Source organism: Palaemon carinicauda, chromosome 23 (genome assembly GCF_036898095.1).
Source record: "Palaemon carinicauda isolate YSFRI2023 chromosome 23, ASM3689809v2, whole genome shotgun sequence".
NCBI classification, from domain to species: Eukaryota; Metazoa; Arthropoda; class Malacostraca; order Decapoda; family Palaemonidae; genus Palaemon; species Palaemon carinicauda.
Window position 1 is genome coordinate 50716539 of NC_090747.1, and position 8638 is coordinate 50725176.

Sequence of the window (8638 nt, forward strand, 5' to 3'; positions counted from 1 at the left end):
AAAGAGTTGGAAGACCCAGGCCTACATATATATATATATATATATATATATATATATATATATATATATATATATATATATATTTGTTTAAATATATATATATATATATATATATATATATATATATATATATATATATATATATATATATATATATATATATATATGATAAATTTTGCACATTTTTACGTGTGATCCCGAGGTTGTTAAGAGAATCCAGACATTAATATATCAAAAATATATATGGCTTATTTGAATATGAAAAACACGTAAAAATGTGCAAAATTTATCATTAATTGAATGCCAAGTAACAAACTACCAATTAGCTACGATGGTGAAGATAGGTTGATTTCAATTCTAAGTACAAAATACCTGAATTCGACAGGCATAAGTACAGTAGAATTGTCATTGACTTTTATCTTTGTTCGTGGCCAAGTGGGCTAGTCACTGTCTATATAAGCTTGCCGACCAGGGTTCGATTCCCGGCCGGAGCCAAGCTCTTGTCTTTGTGAGATTTCGCCTGGGTCTGTGATCCCGAGGTTGTTAAGAGAATCCAGACATTAATATATCAAAAATATATATGGCTTATTTCAATATGAAAAACACGTAAAAATGTGCAAAATTTATCATTAATTGAATGCCAAGTAACAAACTACCAATTAGCTACGATGGTGAAGATGGGTTGATTTCAATTCTAAGTACAAAATACCTGAATTCGACAGGCATAAGTACAGTAGAATTGTCATTGACTTTTATCTTTGTTCGTGGCCAAGTGGGCTAGTCACTGTCTATATAAGCTTGCCGACCAGGGTTCGATTCCCGGCCGGAGCCAAGCTCTTGTCTTTGTGAGATTTCGCCTGGGTCTGTGATCCCGAGGTTGTTAAGAGAATCCAGACATTAATATATCAAAAATATATATGGCTTATTTCAATATGAAAAACACGTAAAAATGTGCAAAATTTATCATTAATTGAATGCCAAGTAACAAACTACCAATTAGTTACGATGGTGAAGATGGGTTGATTTCAATTCTAAGTACAAAATACCTGAATTCGACAGGCATAAGTACAGTAGAATTGTCATTGACTTTTATCTTTGTTCGTGGCCAAGTGGGCTAGTCACTGTCTATATAAGCTTGCCGACCAGGGTTCGATTCCCGGCCGGAGCCAAGCTCTTGTCTTTGTGAGATTTCGCCTGGGTCTGTGATCCCGAGGTTGTTAAGAGAATCCAGACATTAATATATCAAAAATATATATGGCTTATTTCAATATGAAAAACACGTAAAAATGTGCAAAATTTATCATTAATTGAATGCCAAGTAACAAACTACCAATTAGCTACGATGGTGAAGATGGGTTGATTTCAATTCTAAGTACAAAATACCTGAATTCGACAGGCATAAGTACAGTAGAATTGTCATTGACTTTTATCTTTGTTCGTGGCCAAGTGGGCTAGTCACTGTCTATATAAGCTTGCCGACCAGGGTTCGATTCCCGGCCGGAGCCAAGCTCTTGTCTTTGTGAGATTTCGCCTGGGTCTGTGATCCCGAGGTTGTTAAGAGAATCCAGACATTAATATATCAAAAATATATATGGCTTATTTGAATATGAAAAACACGTAAAAATGTGCAAAATTTATCATTAATTGAATGCCAAGTAACAAACTACCAATTAGCTACGATGGTGAAGATGGGTTGATTTCAATTCTAAGTACAAAATACCTGAATTCGACAGGCATAAGTACAGTAGAATTGTCATTGACTTTTATCTTTGTTCGTGGCCAAGTGGGCTAGTCACTGTCTATATAAGCTTGCCGACCAGGGTTCGATTCCCGGCCGGAGCCAAGCTCTTGTCTTTGTGAGATTTCGCCTGGGTCTGTGATCCCGAGGTTGTTAAGAGAATCCAGACATTAATATATCAAAAATATATATGGCTTATTTGAATATGAAAAACACGTAAAAATGTGCAAAATTTATCATTAATTGAATGCCAAGTAACAAACTACCAATTAGCTACGATGGTGAAGATGGGTTGATTTCAATTCTAAGTACAAAATACCTGAATTCGACAGGCATAAGTACAGTAGAATTGTCATTGACTTTTATCTTTGTTCGTGGCCAAGTGGGCTAGTCACTGTCTATATAAGCTTGCCGACCAGGGTTCGATTCCCGGCCGGAGCCAAGCTCTTGTCTTTGTGAGATTTCGCCTGGGTCTGTGATCCCGAGGTTGTTAAGAGAATCCAGACATTAATATATCAAAAATATATATGGCTTATTTGAATATGAAAAACACGTAAAAATGTGCAAAATTTATCATTAATTGAATGCCAAGTAACAAACTACCAATTAGCTACGATGGTGAAGATGGGTTGATTTCAATTCTAAGTACAAAATACCTGAATTCGACAGGCATAAGTACAGTAGAATTGTCATTGACTTTTATCTTTGTTCGTGGCCAAGTGGGCTAGTCACTGTCTATATAAGCTTGCCGACCAGGGTTCGATTCCCGGCCGGAGCCAAGCTCTTGTCTTTGTGAGATTTCGCCTGGGTCTGTGATCCCGAGGTTGTTAAGAGAATCCAGACATTAATATATCAAAAATATATATGGCTTATTTGAATATGAAAAACACGTAAAAATGTGCAAAATTTATCATTAATTGAATGCCAAGTAACAAACTACCAATTAGCTACGATGGTGAAGATGGGTTGATTTCAATTCTAAGTACAAAATACCTGAATTCGACAGGCATAAGTACAGTAGAATTGTCATTGACTTTTATCTTTGTTCGTGGCCAAGTGGGCTAGTCACTGTCTATATAAGCTTGCCGACCAGGGTTCGATTCCCGGCCGGAGCCAAGCTCTTGTCTTTGTGAGATTTCGCCTGGGTCTGTGATCCCGAGGTTGTTAAGAGAATCCAGACATTAATATATCAAAAATATATATGGCTTATTTGAATATGAAAAACACGTAAAAATGTGCAAAATTTATCATTAATTGAATGCCAAGTAACAAACTACCAATTAGCTACGATGGTGAAGATGGGTTGATTTCAATTCTAAGTACAAAATACCTGAATTCGACAGGCATAAGTACAGTAGAATTGTCATTGACTTTTATCTTTGTTCGTGGCCAAGTGGGCTAGTCACTGTCTATATAAGCTTGCCGACCAGGGTTCGATTCCCGGCCGGAGCCAAGCTCTTGTCTTTGTGAGATTTCGCCTGGGTCTGTGATCCCGAGGTTGTTAAGAGAATCCAGACATTAATATATCAAAAATATATATGGCTTATTTGAATATGAAAAACACGTAAAAATGTGCAAAATTTATCATTAATTGAATGCCAAGTAACAAACTACCAATTAGCTACGATGGTGAAGATGGGTTGATTTCAATTCTAAGTACAAAATACCTGAATTCGACAGGCATAAGTACAGTAGAATTGTCATTGACTTTTATCTTTGTTCGTGGCCAAGTGGGCTAGTCACTGTCTATATAAGCTTGCCGACCAGGGTTCGATTCCCGGCCGGAGCCAAGCTCTTGTCTTTGTGAGATTTCGCCTGGGTCTGTGATCCCGAGGTTGTTAAGAGAATCCAGACATTAATATATCAAAAATATATATGGCTTATTTGAATATGAAAAACACGTAAAAATGTGCAAAATTTATCATTAATTGAATGCCAAGTAACAAACTACCAATTAGCTACGATGGTGAAGATGGGTTGATTTCAATTCTAAGTACAAAATACCTGAATTCGACAGGCATAAGTACAGTAGAATTGTCATTGACTTTTATCTTTGTTCGTGGCCAAGTGGGCTAGTCACTGTCTATATAAGCTTGCCGACCAGGGTTCGATTCCCGGCCGGAGCCAAGCTCTTGTCTTTGTGAGATTTCGCCTGGGTCTGTGATCCCGAGGTTGTTAAGAGAATCCAGACATTAATATATCAAAAATATATATGGCTTATTTGAATATGAAAAACACGTAAAAATGTGCAAAATTTATCATTAATTGAATGCCAAGTAACAAACTACCAATTAGCTACGATGGTGAAGATGGGTTGATTTCAATTCTAAGTACAAAATACCTGAATTCGACAGGCATAAGTACAGTAGAATTGTCATTGACTTTTATCTTTGTTCGTGGCCAAGTGGGCTAGTCACTGTCTATATAAGCTTGCCGACCAGGGTTCGATTCTCGGCCGGAGCCAAGCTCTTGTCTTTGTGAGATTTCGCCTGGGTCTGTGATCCCGAGGTTGTTAAGAGAATCCAGACATTAATATATCAAAAATATATATGGCTTATTTGAATATGAAAAACACGTAAAAATGTGCAAAATTTATCATTAATTGAATGCCAAGTAACAAACTACCAATTAGCTACGATGGTGAAGATGGGTTGATTTCAATTCTAAGTACAAAATACCTGAATTCGACAGGCATAAGTACAGTAGAATTGTCATTGACTTTTATCTTTGTTCGTGGCCAAGTGGGCTAGTCACTGTCTATATAAGCTTGCCGACCAGGGTTCGATTCCCGGCCGGAGCCAAGCTCTTGTCTTTGTGAGATTTCGCCTGGGTCTGTGATCCCGAGGTTGTTAAGAGAATCCAGACATTAATATATCAAAAATATATATGGCTTATTTGAATATGAAAAACACGTAAAAATGTGCAAAATTTATCATTAATTGAATGCCAAGTAACAAACTACCAATTAGCTACGATGGTGAAGATGGGTTGATTTCAATTCTAAGTACAAAATACCTGAATTCGACAGGCATAAGTACAGTAGAATTGTCATTGACTTTTATCTTTGTTCGTGGCCAAGTGGGCTAGTCACTGTCTATATAAGCTTGCCGACCAGGGTTCGATTCCCGGCCGGAGCCAAGCTCTTGTCTTTGTGAGATTTCGCCTGGGTCTGTGATCCCGAGGTTGTTAAGAGAATCCAGACATTAATATATCAAAAATATATATGGCTTATTTCAATATGAAAAACACGTAAAAATGTGCAAAATTTATCATTAATTGAATGCCAAGTAACAAACTACCAATTAGCTACGATGGTGAAGATGGGTTGATTTCAATTCTAAGTACAAAATACCTGAATTCGACAGGCATAAGTACAGTAGAATTGTCATTGACTTTTATCTTTGTTCGTGGCCAAGTGGGCTAGTCACTGTCTATATAAGCTTGCCGACCAGGGTTCGATTCCCGGCCGGAGCCAAGCTCTTGTCTTTGTGAGATTTCGCCTGGGTCTGTGATCCCGAGGTTGTTAAGAGAATCCAGACATTAATATATCAAAAATATATATGGCTTATTTCAATATGAAAAACACGTAAAAATGTGCAAAATTTATCATTAATTGAATGCCAAGTAACAAACTACCAATTAGCTACGATGGTGAAGATGGGTTGATTTCAATTCTAAGTACAAAATACCTGAATTCGACAGGCATAAGTACAGTAGAATTGTCATTGACTTTTATCTTTGTTCGTGGCCAAGTGGGCTAGTCACTGTCTATATAAGCTTGCCGACCAGGGTTCGATTCCCGGCCGGAGCCAAGCTCTTGTCTTTGTGAGATTTCGCCTGGGTCTGTGATCCCGAGGTTGTTAAGAGAATCCAGACATTAATATATCAAAAATATATATGGCTTATTTGAATATGAAAAACACGTAAAAATGTGCAAAATTTATCATTAATTGAATGCCAAGTAACAAACTACCAATTAGCTACGATGGTGAAGATGGGTTGATTTCAATTCTAAGTACAAAATACCTGAATTCGACAGGCATAAGTACAGTAGAATTGTCATTGACTTTTATCTTTGTTCGTGGCCAAGTGGGCTAGTCACTGTCTATATAAGCTTGCCGACCAGGGTTCGATTCCCGGCCGGAGCCAAGCTCTTGTCTTTGTGAGATTTCGCCTGGGTCTGTGATCCCGAGGTTGTTAAGAGAATCCAGACATTAATATATCAAAAATATATATGGCTTATTTGAATATGAAAAACACGTAAAAATGTGCAAAATTTATCATTAATTGAATGCCAAGTAACAAACTACCAATTAGCTACGATGGTGAAGATGGGTTGATTTCAATTCTAAGTACAAAATACCTGAATTCGACAGGCATAAGTACAGTAGAATTGTCATTGACTTTTATCTTTGTTCGTGGCCAAGTGGGCTAGTCACTGTCTATATAAGCTTGCCGACCAGGGTTCGATTCCCGGCCGGAGCCAAGCTCTTGTCTTTGTGAGATTTCGCCTGGGTCTGTGATCCCGAGGTTGTTAAGAAAATCCAGACATTAATATATCAAAAATATATATGGCTTATTTGAATATGAAAAACACGTAAAAATGTGCAAAATTTATCATTAATTGAATGCCAAGTAACAAACTACCAATTAGCTACGATGGTGAAGATGGGTTGATTTCAATTCTAAGTACAAAATACCTGAATTCGACAGGCATAAGTACAGTAGAATTGTCATTGACTTTTATCTTTGTTCGTGGCCAAGTGGGCTAGTCACTGTCTATATAAGCTTGCCGACCAGGGTTCGATTCCCGGCCGGAGCCAAGCTCTTGTCTTTGTGAGATTTCGCCTGGGTCTGTGATCCCGAGGTTGTTAAGAGAATCCAGACATTAATATATCAAAAATATATATGGCTTATTTGAATATGAAAAACACGTAAAAATGTGCAAAATTTATCATTAATTGAATGCCAAGTAACAAACTACCAATTAGCTACGATGGTGAAGATGGGTTGATTTCAATTCTAAGTACAAAATACCTGAATTCGACAGGCATAAGTACAGTAGAATTGTCATTGACTTTTATCTTTGTTCGTGGCCAAGTGGGCTAGTCACTGTCTATATAAGCTTGCCGACCAGGGTTCGATTCCCGGCCGGAGCCAAGCTCTTGTCTTTGTGAGATTTCGCCTGGGTCTGTGATCCCGAGGTTGTTAAGAGAATCCAGACATTAATATATCAAAAATATATATGGCTTATTTGAATATGAAAAACACGTAAAAATGTGCAAAATTTATCATTAATTGAATGCCAAGTAACAAACTACCAATTAGCTACGATGGTGAAGATGGGTTGATTTCAATTCTAAGTACAAAATACCTGAATTCGACAGGCATAAGTACAGTAGAATTGTCATTGACTTTTATCTTTGTTCGTGGCCAAGTGGGCTAGTCACTGTCTATATAAGCTTGCCGACCAGGGTTCGATTCCCGGCCGGAGCCAAGCTCTTGTCTTTGTGAGATTTCGCCTGGGTCTGTGATCCCGAGGTTGTTAAGAGAATCCAGACATTAATATATCAAAAATATATATGGCTTATTTGAATATGAAAAACACGTAAAAATGTGCAAAATTTATCATTAATTGAATGCCAAGTAACAAACTACCAATTAGCTACGATGGTGAAGATGGGTTGATTTCAATTCTAAGTACAAAATACCTGAATTCGACAGGCATAAGTACAGTAGAATTGTCATTGACTTTTATCTTTGTTCGTGGCCAAGTGGGCTAGTCACTGTCTATATAAGCTTGCCGACCAGGGTTCGATTCCCGGCCGGAGCCAAGCTCTTGTCTTTGTGAGATTTCGCCTGGGTCTGTGATCCCGAGGTTGTTAAGAGAATCCAGACATTAATATATCAAAAATATATATGGCTTATTTGAATATGAAAAACACGTAAAAATGTGCAAAATTTATCATTAATTGAATGCCAAGTAACAAACTACCAATTAGCTACGATGGTGAAGATGGGTTGATTTCAATTCTAAGTACAAAATACCTGAATTCGACAGGCATAAGTACAGTAGAATTGTCATTGACTTTTATCTTTGTTCGTGGCCAAGTGGGCTAGTCACTGTCTATATAAGCTTGCCGACCAGGGTTCGATTCCCGGCCGGAGCCAAGCTCTTGTCTTTGTGAGATTTCGCCTGGGTCTGTGATCCCGAGGTTGTTAAGAGAATCCAGACATTAATATATCAAAAATATATATGGCTTATTTGAATATGAAAAACACGTAAAAATGTGCAAAATTTATCATTAATTGAATGCCAAGTAACAAACTACCAATTAGCTACGATGGTGAAGATGGGTTGATTTCAATTCTAAGTACAAAATACCTGAATTCGACAGGCATAAGTACAGTAGAATTGTCATTGACTTTTATCTTTGTTCGTGGCCAAGTGGGCTAGTCACTGTCTATATAAGCTTGCCGACCAGGGTTCGATTCCCGGCCGGAGCCAAGCTCTTGTCTTTGTGAGATTTCGCCTGGGTCTGTGATCCCGAGGTTGTTAAGAGAATCCAGACATTAATATATCAAAAATATATATGGCTTATTTGAATATGAAAAACACGTAAAAATGTGCAAAATTTATCATTAATTGAATGCCAAGTAACAAACTACCAATTAGCTACGATGGTGAAGATGGGTTGATTTCAATTCTAAGTACAAAATACCTGAATTCGACAGGCATAAGTACAGTAGAATTGTCATTGACTTTTATCTTTGTTCGTGGCCAAGTGGGCTAGTCACTGTCTATATAAGCTTGCCGACCAGGGTTCGATTCCCGGCCGGAGCCAAGCTCTTGTCTTTGTGAGATTTCGCCTGGGTCTGTGATCCCGAGGTTGTTAAGAG